Source organism: Pristis pectinata, chromosome 12, assembly GCF_009764475.1.
Source record: "Pristis pectinata isolate sPriPec2 chromosome 12, sPriPec2.1.pri, whole genome shotgun sequence".
Lineage (NCBI taxonomy): Eukaryota > Metazoa > Chordata > Chondrichthyes > Rhinopristiformes > Pristidae > Pristis > Pristis pectinata.
The window spans coordinates 21,738,322-21,755,373 of NC_067416.1; the positions used below are offsets into that span (position 1 = coordinate 21,738,322).

At 40.9% G+C, this 17,052-nt stretch overlaps 1 protein-coding gene across 7 annotated transcripts in view; it reads right to left on the minus strand.

Moving 5' to 3' along the window:
- Positions 1 to 14,973, minus strand: part of fam53b (family with sequence similarity 53 member B) — a 90,225-nt gene extending 75,252 nt beyond the window's left edge. For 2 of the 7 annotated variants that reach the window (XM_052027823.1, XM_052027827.1), the window contains exon 1: positions 14,693 to 14,973. The gene's annotated coding sequence lies outside the window, so the exon portion shown is untranslated. Of the gene's footprint in view, positions 1 to 1,877; positions 2,039 to 14,320; positions 14,624 to 14,692 lie in introns of those variants that run through there. The other 5 variants (XM_052027822.1, XM_052027821.1, XM_052027825.1 and 2 more) reach the window with 5 other exon arrangements.
- Positions 14,974 to 17,052: the final 2,079 nt, after the last annotated feature.

A 17,052-nucleotide genomic window follows, 5' to 3' on the forward strand; every position in this document is an offset into this window, starting at 1 on the left:
AATCAATGATTCTGATGGTTTGATTCCTACAACCATTTTTGTTCCAATGGTAAAAGACTCTGCAACTAGGATGTGTGAATGCCATGACATCCCATGGAAACTGGGATTATGATAAGGCTATGCTGTACGATGCATCAATCTATCCCTAAGGAGGGTCTCCACTCATTGTTCTGATATTATTTTTCCCTTTCAAATGAAATATAGTAGTTAAACAAATGTTTTATTCATTATGGAAAAAAACAGAATGAAATTTACCAATATCTGAACATAAAAAGGACTCTGTCTACACTTCCCACTGCCTTGGGAAAGCAGTCAACATAGTCAAAGACCCCCCCACCCCGGTCATTCTCTCTTCTCCCCCCTTCCATCAGACAGATGATACAAAAGCTTGAAAACACGCATGACCAGGCTCAAGGACAACTTCTATCCATCTGTTATAAGACTCTTGAATGGACCTCTTGTATGATAAAGTTGAACTCTTGATCTCTCACTCCAACTCGTCGTGGCCCCTGCACCTTATTTGTCTACCTGCACTTCACTTTGTCTGTAACCGTAACACTATATTCCGCATTGTTATTGCTTTTCCCTCAATGTGCTTATGTTTGGAATGATCTGTAGGAATGGCATGCAAAACAAATTTTTTCACTGTATCTTTGCACATGAAAATAATAAAACAATTGCCAAGTACCAAAAGGCCTTCCATCAAGGACAAAATAAATTGAAATATATTTTTGAAAACTGCACAATTTATAATCTATTTTATAAGCAGTCATGCGTCATCATTCTATCTGCATTCCACTATGCCGCTGTGCTCCTTCTTGGGTGCTGGAAGGGTGCTCCCTTTCTAGTGGTGGAAGCAGGAGTCCATGATGCACTGTTCCTTTGGAAGGCCTACTTCCGACTGTTCCAGGAGGGGCTGCAATCTGGGAAAACTGGCGTGAGGCGCAGGGAAGAGCAACTCATGAGGGTCTATGATGGGAGGAGAAATCTCAACATCCTCAATGGAGGAGAGAGCTTCAAGCTCTGCAATCCTCAAAGTCAGAGGTCCTTCAGCCCACCAAGTTCACGCTGGCCATCAACCACCTATTTAAATTAATCCTACATTAATCCCATCTTTCTTTTGTTCTCTCCACATTCTGAACAACTGCCCCCAAATTCTATCACTCACCTGCACACTAGGGGAAACTTACAGTAGTCAACTAACCTACCAACCTGCACATCTTTGGGATGTGGGAGGAAATCTACATGGTCACAGGAAGAACATGCAAACTCCACAAGGTCACACCCGATCAAACCCAAGTCTATGGTACTGTGAAGCAGCAGCTCTACAAGATGCGCCACTGTGCTGCACATTTTTTTTTCTTATTAACAGCTTTTTGAGCCAGTAAATACATATTAATGGGACTCTAATGGGATCGGCAAACCATGGTACACTGATCTTTGAGACCCAGATCACACTACTGTTGCAATAGCTTCCAGACCCCTGCCAACCACAGAAAACAGCCGTCAGCTTCCTGAAGGATGAAGAGCCTCAATGAAAAAAAATCTCTGCTTCTACACATAGCAATCTCCTTACATTGATGATAGACCTGTTGCTAGCTCAAAATAGCATAACTCTTATAGGTTGAGTACATCACCTCCATTGTAGAAGTAATGACTCCATACAATCTTGTCCAAGATATGAGGGTTGGGTCCTCTTCTCCTAGTCATCTTGTACATTTGGTCCTACAGAAGGGGCAAAGTGCCAAGCATTTCACTGTGTATTCTCCCGAATCCTTCTCTCTCAGGGTGGGATAGCTGTGTGGAATCACCCTAGCCACTAGTATAGGTCCCTTTTGCTTCCCACAGTGCCAGGTCTCTCCCTTCATGAGACAAACCTCTTTAACTGATCCTGGTGCTTAGCAGGCATGGATGCAACTGTGCAGAGTGCTTTCTAGCCACAGGCTCTTCACCTTGATGAACTCTGCCTGCTCCTCCTTCACTACCTCCTCCTTGGCAGGAACATCTAGGGGTGGTGATGGGTCACTCTCTGGTGAACCTGCAGTGATAAGGACAGAAACAATAGCAGGCCATTACTGCACTCTGAACCCCTTTGTGGAAAGTGCCGAGCACACATATCAAATAGAGATATTATTAACTTCAGTGACAGAGGAGGCACAGTGGAAGTGGCAATCTCTGCATACCAGAGATTACAAATCTGCTCTGTTGTACCTGGGGCACAGCGCCAGGCTGCTCCAAACCCCTTCAGGAGGTGGGCAGAGCAAGAGAGCGAGAGAAAAAAAGTCATGTGTGCATGTGCGACATGATAACTAGTAGAGGTGCTAATTTGCAGCTCCAGCCATCCAGGCTTTGATCCTTATTTCCAGTGCTGTCAGCATGGAGTTTGCACATTGACCACACTTGCATATCACCACACGGGTTTCCTCAGGGTTCTCAGGTATTCTCCCACATCCCAAAGATGTGCAACTGGCTCAGTTAATTGGCCACTGCAAATTATCCCAACTGTGCAGTAGAATCTGGGGGTAATTAAGATTAGTGTAAATGGGTGCTTAATGGTTGGCATGGACTCAGTGGGCCGAAGGGTCTGTCTCTGTGCTGTATGGCTATGACTGCTTTTAAAGGCTGGAACTCCAAGGTCAAAATTTCACCCCAGAAATTCAGCAGGTAACACCAGTTTCCATTTGCAGAATAAAATGTGCCTGTGCAATTATTTGAGCATAGCAATTGAAGACTACAATCCTTTGACAACATTTAAAACTACTGCTTTAACTGTTCAAATACTATGATTTTGGATCAAATAAATTTCCAGGCTTTCTTTAAAAACAAACAAGGAATTGCTCCAGTTTTCCTTGAAGGAAAATCCAACATGTTAAATGAATTATGATTAATTTCACATAGTGTAGAGTAACTCAAAAAAAGTTTCAAACCGCTATTTGATTTCTTGTAAAACACTGCTGGCTAAAACAGTAAATGTTGTTTGTTTGCATTTTCAGGATCACTGGCGTTCCGTTGCCAAACTGGAAAGCAAGGAGGAAATTAGCTACATGCAAAACAAAGATAAAATTATAGTCACTAGTTTGTGGATGATGTGGCAGACATTCTCTTTGAACTCTTGTTCTCCTTGTGGTGACAGTCTACCCAGAATGGAGATAGGTTTTAGCAAAAAAAAAAGATGTGGAATTTTGACCAGGCCATAATGAAGGAATGGTGGTATGTACCCAGTTCAGTAATAGTAGGTTGCATGGAGGGGAAAGTGGAGTTAATACTATCCCTATAAGTCAATGGATACTGGCATATCAAAGTATATCTGCTACAAAGTGGAGTAAACTGATCTATAAAACAAAACATTCATTGATCATAATGCTCCATTCTCACTCATTGTAAAAGTAATTGCGACAAATAGGTTCAGTAGCATCATGGTTGTGTTAATAATCCAGGGGTCTGGAAATAATCTAGAAATCTTAACATGCCAAAAAGGGCATCTGAACTCAGCCAATTAAAAAAAAAATCAGGAACAAGAAACAAGTATTGGTAAAAGGCATAACGAAGCCAGCAAATTGTCATGCAAGCCAAATAACCATTGGGCAAAGAAAGCTGCCTCCACTGTGACTCTGGAACAATACTCTACACTCTGAAATAACGTAACCTACTGAGATGTACTGAACCACAGTAAACATGTATAATAATGATAAAACCATATAACAACGATCTAGTTGTTAGTTTCAGACACACAAAGGTACAGCCCACCTAGCCAACCTTCCTCGCTAAGACCAGAAGACGTGCCAAAATTGTGGGAGCTGTCCCACAGGACCAGTCAAGTCTATCACAATCATACTTGCAGAATCATGTCTGCCAGCCAACGCCCCAGATTCCTCTATTGCTAATATTTCTTTTCCCGTCAGAGGCAGGGGGACAGTGGGGATGATGTGTCCCCTTCCAATGCAGCCAATTACCACCCAACACTTAATATGGATTGATGGCAGGGCTTGTCAAAAGGTCCATTCAGTAAGACTAATTCAGCAATAACCTGTTTATTAAGGGTCAGTCTGAGTTCAGCCAGGACTATAGTGCTGCAGCCTTGATCCAAAACATGAACAAAACACCTTCATTCCAGAGATGAGGCAACATGAGCAGCAGAATAGAAGGCCTATTATTTTAAATATGGATGTTTATAACACGTTCAATGCCATCTTGAATTCCGGGATTACTTTCATTAAATATTTGTTCACAAATTATAAAAACTAAACAGTATTTACTTTATTTGTACTAATCCAACAGAAACATGAAATACGGGATCTCAAAGCTGTCAAACAGATGAGAAAATAACTGTGGGTTATGATGCTCGTGAATAGAGATATTTATTACAGTTCTCCATTTACCATGCAAAATGCTATTTGTATCTCATATTTGAGACAGCTTCATAGCCTTTCTAATGGATAGTCTAGTTTCTAGCGAACAGTACTTTAGTTAACCTACTCTGGTCAGACACTCACCTTGGCGAAAACAGTGCAAATAGACACATTTTCTGCACTAAACTGGCATATCAACCAGTCATCTTTTTTTAATGCTAACATTCAGCCACTCCCTACATAAGAAGCAAGGCAAGCAACCTGCTCCAAAGTTGTCTCAAAAGTTGTTCTTTTTCCTGCCATCACAAAGTGTAAACAACTCCAACACTTCTTCCTTGGGGCAAAGAAAAAGTTTCTTACTGCATCAAAGTCAATGGCACTCTAAAAGATAATATTTTAATTTTGTGTGGAAAGATATTTCATGGGAATGGCTCAGCAGGCTCAAAAGGATAAGTAGCCTAATCCCATTTCTTCTGTTCTGGCAGGTAAATAGGCAACTCCAACAAGAGAGCCTAACCACCTCCAAATGACAATGGACAGCGCTACCACAAAATCAATTCCGGCACCAAAGTTCTGGGGGATGCCATTAATCACAAAATCACTGCCAGTAATCACAAAATTAACTGAGCCAGTCACATAAACACCGTGGTTACAAGAGCAGGTCAGAGGCTGGGCGTCCTGCAGCAATTGGCTCACCTCCTGCCTTGCCACCATTTACAAGATAGAAGTGGTAAGGAATACTCACTGTTCATCAGGATGAGTGCAGCTCTAAAAGTATTCAAGAAACTTGACATTAACCAAGACAACACAGTCTGCTTCTCTGGCACCAGATCCACCATCCTAAATATTCACTTCCTTCACCATGGCTACAGTATTTACCAGCTACAAGAAGCAACGCAGCGACTCATCAACAGCAGCTCTCAAACCAGAGGTCTCTCCCATGAAGGAGGAAAAGGCAACAGGAGCATGGGAACGCCATCACCTACAAACTGCACACCATTCTGACTTGGAAATATGTTGCTGTTCTTTCATTGTCACTTGGTCTAAATCAGTTGTGCACAACTTTTTACAGGGAAGACCAGATTTACAATCCAAACCACTTCCAACAGCCACTCAAGAGGAATGCAATTTATTGTGCCCAAGCTATTCAGAAAAGCACATAAAAGCTAAGTGCTTCTTTTCAAAAGCCAGCTCTTCAAACACCACCTGAGGAAAAATGTTTCCCACTCCCCAAGTCAGGAAACTGTACATTTTTTCTCCCTATCAATCCTCAATGACCATTGTCCTTCAAGTTCATGTACACATTCCTGTCTCCATTGAGAGTAAGACCTGGAAAGAAAGCCGAGGCAAGGAAGGCAGTTCAAAGAATCTTATAGCCCAGTATGTCTGTACCAGATCTCTAAGACAATTCACTGAAATTTTTGTTAGTACTAACAAGAAGCCTGTGCTCATCAATACATGCCTTGGTATCACAGTGACATAGCTGTGCCACTAGTAATATATCCCTGTATTATAGTGACAGTTCTGTCCACACCAGGGACAGACCTGTAGCCACCACCATAACCCATTGTCACACGGTGATAGACCTGTACCCACCATAACTGTTTGAGTGTTCCATGGTGACAAACTTGAGCCCGCCTGTACTGTACCCTGTGTTATACAGTGATAGACCAATGCTCATCAGTGCTGTATCCCAGTGATAAACAGTGACAGACCAGTGTGCACCAATAATATACCTCAATGTTACACAGTGACAGACCTGCGCTCACCAGTTCTGTACTCAGGTTATACAGTGAAAGACCTATGCCGATCAGGATCGTACCCTAGTGTTACATGGTGACAGATCAGTGCACACCCGTACCATATTCCAGTGTTACCAGAAAACATACGTGCCCAACAGTACTGTTCACAGTGTTACATAATGATAGGCTATGTAACACAGGGGTACTGATGAGTACTGTACCTGTGTTACATAGTGACAGATCGATTCCCATCAATACCATACCAACATTACGCAGTGATAGACCCTTGACCATTAAACATTGAAAATAGGACGAATAGGCCATTCTGCCCTCTGAGCCTGCTTGCTCCACCATTCATCATCAAATTCAGCACTGCATTCCTGATTTTTACCCTGATCCCTTGATCTCTTCAACTTAAGAATAACACCTAACACCTTCTTGAGTATATTTAATGATTTGGCTGCAATTTCTTTCTGTGTGGAGAATTCCAAAGGTTCACTATTCGCAAGGAAATGTCTCCACATCTCAATCTCGAATGGCTTACTCCTTATCCTCAACAGTGCAACCCTGGTCATTAACTTCCTCAACATCTCACCTCCATCAGAAGATCCTTATTATTGCCACCTACATGGATAATCTCACATTTATCCAGATTGCACTGTATGTCTTGTCTTGGCCCATTTACTCAATCCTTCCGAATCACAATGGAGCCTCTTTGCATCTTCCTCAGAGCTCACACTCCCACCCAGCTTTGTGTTGTCTGCGAACACGGAGATATTACATTTAATTCACTCATCCAAATCATTAATATATGAATTGCTTAGTCACAGCTCTGATCCTCTTGGTTACCCACTAGTCACTGCCTGCCACTCAGAAAAAGACCCATTTAATCCTACTCCGTTTCCTGTTGGTCCAACCAGTTCTCTATGCATGTCAGTACCTTACCCCCAAAATTCTATTTTACTTTAATTTTCCACACTAAATCTCTGAAGAACAACCTTAATGAAAACCTTCTGGAAGTCCATATACACTACATCCACTGTTCCTCCCTCACTTATTCTGCTGGTTACATCCTCAAAGTTCCAGAAGATTTGTCAAGATTTCCCTTTAATGAATCCACACTGACTGTCACTCTTCTCCAACTGCTCTTCCCCATCAGCATCATCGGGCTCATCAGTTTATAATTCCATGTTTTCTCTTTACCTCCTTTTCTAAATAATGGGGTTATATTAGCTACCCTCTAATCCATTTAGACTGTTCCACAGTTCAAAGAATGTTGGAATTTACTTTTTCCTGGGCCATTTCCTTAATTGCTCTGGGATGCAGAATAACAGGGCCTGTGGGTAAATCCATCAACAGGTGTGAAGATGTTGAGTATTTTTGGTATTTTATTGGGAAAGAAGCTGTATGGCATGCTTATCAGTCGAGGCATTCAGTTCAAGAGTTGGGAAGTTATGTTGCAGCTTTATACAACTCTGGCTTGGCCAAATCTGGAGTATTGCGTTCATTTCTGCTCACCCTATTATAGGAAGGATGTGGAGGCTTTGGAGAGGGTGCAGAGGAGATTTACCAGGATGCTGCCTGGATTAGAGGGCATCTGCTATGAGGAGAGGTTGGACAAACTAAGGTTGTTTTTCCTGGGGCAGCGGAGGCTGACAGGAGACCTGACAGAGGCATAGATGGAGCAAACAGCCAGTATCTTCTTCCCAGAGTCGAACTGTCTAATACTAGAGGGCATGCATTTAAGGTGAGAGGGAGAAGGTTCAAAAGGAGGTGTGCAGGGCAAGTTTTTGTTTTTACACAGATAGTGGTGGGTGTCTGGAATGCACTGCCAGGGGTGTTGGTGGAGACAGATATGGTAGGAGGTGGTTAAGAGGCTCTTAGGTAGGTACGTGAATATGTAGAGAATGGAGGGATATGGATCATGTGCAGGCAGAAGTGATTAGTGTAATTAGGTGTCATTAGCTTAATTAGTTCGGCACAACATCGTGGGCCGAGGGGCCTGTTCCTGTGCTATACTATTCTATGTTCTATCTCTCCAATCTAGTTCTTCTCCTCGTCCCCATATACTTCCTCCAGATGATGTTTTGGGCCACTTCTTTCAAGAAGCTGAGGTTTCATGGCAATTCTGAAGAAGTGGGCAGAAGAGGGTCACATGGAGTCGCTGGGATCGTAACTGCTTGTGAGCAAAATGGAGACAACCCAAGCACCCAATTTGATCCATGGACCATAAATCTAAATACAGAAGATCCTTACCTAACAGGACTGTAAGCAAAGACTGCTGAGTTTCAAAATGGCAACTTCCCAGCACCTGCTCAAAGCCAATTAAGGATAGGCAATAAATGCTGCCCTTGCAGTAGCACTTAAATAAAAAGTACAAGTTTTATTTATTCATTATGCTCTGAGTATTCAATGAAATAATGCATTTTGAAAGAAAAACAAGGTGTTAGAAGTGCAATTCAGAGGTTTGAAGCAAAGGGTTGGTCACTGCAGCCAAACTCCTTCTGCTCCCAAGCTTGGACATTTCTTAGAACGCTCTTTCTCCAAAGGAATGGCATTTTATATCAGTCCAGCTCAATTCCAAGACATATCAGAAAACTCAGTACAGCTACGCTGGCTGCTGGATAGATTTTACTGTTGCCATGAAATTTTGCAATTACAGTTTTAATAATGTTACATTTTATTGATGTCAAAATTATTAATAGTAATTATATAGTGTGCTCTGTGATATTGTACTAGTCATCTCAATGAGCTCTCGATTATATACAAAGAGGACAGTGAGTCTTGCGAGACAGTTCACAATGGATATCACTGATCCTTTAGAAGACTGGCACATTCAAAATCTTTGCAATATGACATTATCAACCCCAATAAAAATGTGGCCCTTTCTTTTAGTGATTTTGTTACAAAGCAATTCAGCCTGAATATCTTTCACAAGGAAAACAGCATTAAAGGAGACTAAAGGCCAATTACTATTGCTTTTCTTCAGCTCTTATCTTTTGTAGCTGGCAAACTAAAAGTGGCAATACAAAACTCTCCATTGTGCTCTTTGCCTCAGTTCCTTGCTAATTGTTTTCATCTAGGGGCCACATTGCTCTGAAATAAATTTCTCACTGGCAGACTGTTCTGAATTGATGACCAGCAAGTCATGTTATTGCAGCATAAAAACACAGATCCCACGAAATAACAAATCTCAAGTTACTACTTTAATCAACCATGGACTCTCAGAGAATAAACACAGCTCTCACCCCTGCTCCACCTGATTGCACGGGAAATGGAGATTATACTTCACCTAAACTCCACTACAGAAAGAATTCTCAAGCTTGCAAAAAAACATTTTCCATTAATGGTCTGTTACAAAACTTAAACGATTTCTGTTTCCCAGATCCATTCCACACTCACTGATTTATAAAATGCGTCAGCTTTCTGGTAAATCAACTATAGATCATTTCTCAATACTAATTGCATCTCAAATCAATAATCCCTCTTTCTGAACATTGCACATTGGCAACACAAAATGTGGCGTGAATTATCTTTTATGTTACTGGCAGACCAAAAACAAACCCAGAAAAGAAAGCATATCTGTACCATCCTGCATTAATTTAATTGATATGAGTGATTGATGGTTAGCTTTCCAGGTTTATGATGCTGAATAAGATGGTGGATTAAAAATACCAATTTCTGATCACTTCAGTTTCTATTTCAGTACAAGATGTGTTTCGTGCTTGTGCATGTGATGTAGAAGATGACCAAGCATTGATCTGTGATGAACAGGGTGAAAACAAAAGGGTGGCGGTAGGTTGGAGGAGTGGAATTCTATTAAATACCAAAAACAAAAATCAGTAAAACAAATGGGAAAGTACAAAAAGCTTTTTTTTAAATCAAGGGAATAAGATATGCATCAGAAGACTTACTAACAATTACGGCAACATGCCATGTTGGGAATTTTCTTAACATGCACCACTTTTGCACATCAACATGTAGGATTTAGCAGTTGTGTGGGAGAAATTGTGCACTTGGAAAAAATCAAATCCATCAACAATTAAGTTATCCAGTCTTCCTAGTGTTCCCACAAATGTTTCAAATTTCTATTAATATCCTGAAACTAATCCAGTTAATGCTTACAATGCTGACATGAGCTCACCTTATGTCACTGTCAGATAAGAAATTCCAAAATAACACTGTGACCATAATAACTAGTATGTTTCAATTCCACTTCTATTGAAGATTCTGCCATATATATAGTCTTCATACAAGTCATCTTTGAAGTTCTCAAATGATTAAAAAGCATGCATGGATGAATAATTGGATCAGCCAAACATATCTTAACTTCACTTATATGTAATGCAAATAGGATCAAAATATATATAACTGCTCTTCCTGCCATTCACCATCTCAAGGAAATAAACACTCTTAAATAGATAGAATCTCCATAAAAATGAAACATTACTGCCAACTTACATGAGACTATGAACTTTTCAACAACGATATTCCTCAATGATTGAGGATAGTTGCATCGGTCGTTATTTCTGGATTTACACTACAGCTCAACTTTGAAACCTAGTTCCAAATGCTGTGAAATTACCCTCCCCCCCCCCCAAATTTCTTCTTTTCCCTTTTTTCCGATACAACTTGCTGTTTAACAGTCTCATGTATGCAGATTTTGTTTTTCTTGTCCCATAGAAATTGCAACTCAGCTCACATCACTGTCCAAATCAACAATTCAAAATGACACTGACATAACCAATACAATGTTTCAATCTCACTGGTTCAAGGGAGCATATTAGCTGTGTAGTTATAGCCACTGGGTTGAGAAAAACTTGTTTATATTACAATACAATTTCTCCAGTGCCAGATCAACAATTAAACACATCTTTACTTCACTTATCTGTAATGCAAATGAAAATAAAACAAACTGCAGATGCTGGAAATCTGAAATAAAAATAGAAAAATGTTGGAAACACTCAGCAGGTCAGGCAGCACTTGTGTAAAGAGAAACAGAATTAACATTTCAGGTCAAAGACCCATCAAACTGTCTGACCTTCTGAATGCAACATTTTCTATTTCAATATGTGCAAGGTAACACTAGTGCAGCATTTAAAGATATTAGAACAAGTACTTTAAAATACTAGCTGTTAGAACTTTAATATTTGTACTTTAAAAATACTATTTAGATTTATTTTATTTGCCTCTATCTCACTGGGAGCAAGATGTACACCGATGACTCGCCAGTAATCAACAAACAGATGAAGAACTGGCCTAAATGGTGCATGCCAAGTACTTTAGATACCTTATGAAACAGATGCTAACCTTGCCCTTTATGACAGCATGGCCATCTACAGCAAGGTCAGCTCTGTGGGTGGCACATACCAACTCTGATCAAACTGGTGAGAATCTGTTTACCTCAGGGCTGTTATTGGCAAGGGTACAGCAAAAAGGTTGTTAATGCCTACCAGAAACCAAAGCAGTGTACAACAGACTCAATGCCTTCAGCTGGAGCATTTATTCCTGTGTTCCATAAGCTGGTACATTACACTGGTTGCTATTTATCATTATTTTAAAATTACTAGTTTGAATATATTTGGAAAAAATGGTGACTACACTTCCTGAGTGATATGAAATATATTATAATGCTATAAGTTTTTCCTTCTTTATTTGTTAGTTTTTCAGATGTTATCCCACAGCAAATGAGATACCATTGAGTATTTTTAAATTAGTGAATTTTAAAAAGTAAAAGTTGTACTAATGTGCATTTCACATTGTAGAATATAACGTTACTTGAGACATTGTTAATTGATATTATAAGCCTACTTCATTAGACAAATGCCCAGATAGTTTATTCTTACTATATCAAAACAGAAATTGCACAAATTTCAGGTCAAAGAAAGTTATTGGTTGTATTATTACAAAGCTGTACTTGTCACAAGTTAAAGCTATTCATTGTTTCAAAAGAAAAATCAAACTGACCCTTCAAACATTTCAAAAGATACCAGCACTAAATCAGATGAGTATTCTCCAAAAGTACAGGGTTCTTCCAGTAAACTAATCAATATTTATCCATTTTCAAAATAAGGAACCAGCAGGTAATTTCATTGGTATCCATATGCTTTCCTATATGAAAATTGACTGCATTACAACAGTAAGTATGCTTGAAAAATATTTCACAATGTTTGAATGAGTGGGGCATCCTAAGTTTATGAAAGCACTGCAGACATGAAAATTCTTTCATTCTCCTAAATGTTTCATGAATCACTTGTGGAAAGGTTTGCTGCTTCAAAGATTGCTATATAAAAATTGTTGCCACCATAAGACAATGTATCAAATCACTCAGTTGAAGCATTTTTGCACCCACGTCAGAGGTTTTGAGCACAAATAAAAATGCAGGAAAATTGAGCACATAATCTAGTGAAGTGTCAGGGCAGCGTTGAGGAGGTGACGCATGTTATTTAATGCCGGTCCCCCCCCCCCCCCACCAAATGTAAGTTAGTTGTGGCTAGCATTCCTCCCTCAAGCAACACCAACACTATTTTTTACCCTCAAAACTGTAACCATACTTCAAAAGTAAACCATTATGAAGATGTGAAAGAGGTTACATGGATGTAAGTTAGTTCTAGCCAAACCAGGAATACTGTCAGAGAGTTAAGTACTTACATGTGAATAAAGAACTCCTCCTTGGTTAATAAAAATCTGATGCTCTGTATTCTTCAGCCCACCCTCAAAGTTGTACCCTTTCAACAGCACGTTCAATTAAATGCGTCAGTTAACTTAAGATGCATTTAGAGCATGCAGATTTTACTAGAAGAATTTACTAAATGACTTTACTAAAAATGTATTACTTTACTAAAAGAAAAAGTATGCAAAATCAGAATAATGGTCCATGGGCTAATACTATTCCATGGAAAACATTAGACATTAAAAACAGCAAGGAGCTAGTAGGCATAAATAAAACCTTTAGACATGCACGGTCAGTGGTGAGTGACAACAAAGGAAACAAGTGTAGCTAGTGATTATTCGAAACAACATCAAGTGTTACAATGTTACAACTCCACACACATATCCTGCTGCCAGCTGTCCTCATAAAGGTATGCAAGAGTACTTATGCACAATGCTTTCTATGCGACACCAATCTCAAACCTCAGAATACCTTACACATTCCATCGTCCCAACTAGATACAGTTCTGCATTTGGCACTGGCCTGTGGAGAAGGAATATACCACAGTATCTGATCTTGGCAGCAAGGCACACCTTCCTTCATTTATCGACATGGTTACACGGAACATAATCTGTACTTTATCACATGGCATCATGCCCCAATCAACCCTTAAATGATCCAAGCAGCATTTGAGAGCATCAGCACACACAGCAGTCTGCTTTTTATGGGCTTACCACAGCTGGGAAGAAATCGTAGATTATTTATTGTTCCAGCAGAACTGCAAAAACTATGCATGCAAAACATAAATAACACAAAACTGTAAATTCATGATTATTCCAAATGCCATCCTATCTCTATGCAATGATGATCTGTGCACCCAGGCAGGGGAGATAGCATCTGAGCACAGTCCATATGACTGTATACCAGATACTACTTTTGCTTCCAGAGATTCAAATACCACAAGAATCTGAGCACAGAACTGGTCCATATGACTGCCTACCAGATATTACTTTTGCTTCCAGAGACTTAAATACCACAAGAATTGCAAGTCTTTATTTTCCCCGAAATTTTTAAAAATTAAAACTTTAGGGGGCTGCACTACACTCGGGGCTGCGAAAACGTACAAACATTGGGAAGAAAACACCTCGGGATTAGCTGGCGTTTCCCAAATCACTGATGTACTGCTGGGGACGCGACTTTCCCTGGGCAGCCTACAAGGGCAGACCGGTGCACCGAGCCCTCGCCATGTGCAGCCCCACTCCGCTCGGGAGCGGGCTGTCAATCTGCACTAAATGGACTGGAAAGGAATCGACCGCCCTCCAAACCAGACACTCCAAGAAAAACGGAGGCTCCCACTAAAAAAAACACATCAATACATCCGAACAATAAAGACTTTCCTCACAAAAAATAAAATTTCCTCAAAAAAAATCAAAGTAAAACTATCGAACAAAAGCCATTACGAAATGTAAATAAGCCTTGCATTCTTTACGCGGTCTCAGATATATTTATTTAAATATTACTTTTGACACGGGCTGGACTTGCAATTATGATATAATCACAGGAAAATGAATACCCACAGGATCATCCATCCTTTCGGGATTGAGAGGATGCGGCGCGCTGGATCGGTTAATAGATGGGTATATATCTTTTCAAAAACACATATAATAAATATACATTTTTTTCTCTTCAACGTTATTTCTTCGGAGGAGGATGTCAACTGCGTGTTGGTCTCACAGTTGCCGTGCTGAGGACATGCTGAGCCCTGCTGCACGGGTTTCAGCTGTTGTGGAGCGCTGCTCCCACTCCCGTCTCCCGCTGTCACAGGCTGACTTTACACATTGTAACAATATCCGTGCACAGCCTCTCCGCGGGGGGAGGGAAGCCACCGGGGCTCTTTTGCTCCCAGCCCCTTCCCAGCACTCGCTTCGTCCCGCTCTCACATCACCTACCCGGAGAAAGGCCGCCCGCACTCGGCGGGCTCCGGACTCCGCCGTCTCTTAACCAGCTCCGACCGACCCGCGACTGCCCCGTCCCCCTCTTCCTGCCGTGGAGCTGTCCAACTCATTACTGCCAATCGGCTGAAATGAAAGGGAAGTAGGTTTGTCACTTCCTGGACAGGCTGCTCTTCTGAAGCTGTGCGTGCGCTTGCTTTTTTCTACGGGCGAGGAAAATAAAGTTGTTCCCCGCTGCGCGATGCACACAACACCTAACGTTTTTAATTTTTTTACGCTTGTCAGCTTTATATCTAAAATAAAATTCGTTTGGTGATGGAAACTCCCCCCCCCTCCCCCGATGCTGTCGCGATTATCGTGCTAGGTGGCGCAGTGACCCAAGCTCCCGACTCTGTAATAAGCAGGGGATTGAGCTGCTGGATAAAATCGACAGCTAAATGAAACAGCTACCCCGGCGTATGCAATTGTCATATCTTTTGCACCGGAGGATACCCGTGCATAGGTAAGGTCTGGCCCTGGCATTTATTCAGCAACAACTACAGATGGCCAATAGTTCTTCTCTCTATAATGCAAAATGCAAAAAATACTGTTAAATCGAAGGATTTCAAGTATACAATGTGCATGAATGAGGACGGTGTGCAGCAATAGCTTAGTTGCACGCTGGTGTGTGTTTCACGATGAGGGTTTTAATTTACCTCCTGAGCCAGACAGACCATAAAGGTTCCAGGTTTGAGTTCTGCTGTACGTACGTTGAGTGTGGAGACCTCAGCTGGGCAACATTGGAAGTGCCACAATAGTCACAGCAAACTGCATTTTTGAAAGGAGTTGAACATAAGACTTTGCTTAACACTGGAGCTGATCACAATAAAGTGAATGTACACTGAGTAGATCATTTAAAAGAAATGAGGAAATCTATTCATAGGTTTTAAAGGCGGGGGAGGCAGCAAAGGAAAGAGGGAAGTCAGAGCGAATAGCAATAACAACAGAAGACTGTTGCTGCAACAGGAGCAATGGGACATGATCAGACTTGAAGGAATGGGAAGATGGCCAGCACAAGTATTGAGACGGAGAGGTAGAACAAGGAGAAGGTGGACTATAGAGAGAAGAGCCAATGGACAAGGAGAAATGGGGAACTGCAAATAAAAGGCACAACCTTAGGACTACCCAAACTGTTCTCCAGTCAATGAGATGCTTCTGAAGTGTTGTCAGTGCTTTAATACGGGAAACACAGCCGCCAATTGTGCACAGCAAGCTCCCGCAGATACGGGAGAGGTTGTCGTGGAGAAGTTTTGGCGAGAGGTTGGATTGGCTGAGCTTGTTTTGCCTGGAGTGGTAGACTGAGGGTTGACCTGATAGAAGTATATAAGATGATGAGAGGCATCGATAGGGTAGATAGTCATATTTTTTCCCATAGTAGTGGTATCAAAAACAAGAGGGCATAGGTTTAAGGTGAGAGGAAGGAGCTTTAGAAGGGGCTGAGGGTTAATTTCTTTTACACAGTGGTTGATATCCGCAATGTGCTGCCAGAGGAGGTGGTGGACTCATACAATTGCTACATTTAAGAAATCTTTAGACAGGCACTTAAATAGGCAAGGCATAACAGATACATAAAGTCTGCACGGGTGTGGTGGATCGAGGGGACTGTTTCTGTACTATGAGTCCATGACTCTATTGAAAAGGCCACAGTTGTCATTGCAGAGGATGTAATGGATACAGAGCATCTGCAGATCCTTCAGAACAAGTGTTGAGATCACATTTATTTCAATCAGTAAAGCCTAACGCAGTAACTCAACACAAAGTTCAACTTCCCCCTATTAATGGTTAGTCTTACTTAGACATAGTTCCACAGACATCAGAAGCACTTACGGACCTTGAAATGAAAACAGAAACTGTGGAAATAATCAGCAGGTCAGGCAGCATCTGTAGATAGCCAAATAGGGCTAATGTTTCTGGTAAATGATCCTTATGACCCATCCAATCTTCAGGTGCAAAGCTAAACAATTTCAGCAAGATAGTCAGCTGAGTTTATTCTTCTTTATCTTTACTAACATTTATACTCTAAGATTTTGTAACATTCATTTGATAGCAATAAGCTTTGGGGTGATCATTTAAACATATGTAGGATGTGTGCAATGCACTTAAGTGTATATGGTGAGTGTGTTTAATACTGCCCTTCACGAGTGGCCAAATTTTAATTCCCGTGCACATCCCTAGCTATAATAACTAATATAGTCACTATTTACTTCAGATGTGCTGAGGCAATCATTAGTCCTTCAATCCCCTCTGCTAAGCTGATATTAATAGCTCAGCACAGAAAAGATATCTTACCTGATAGTTTATATTGGCTGCACATCTGC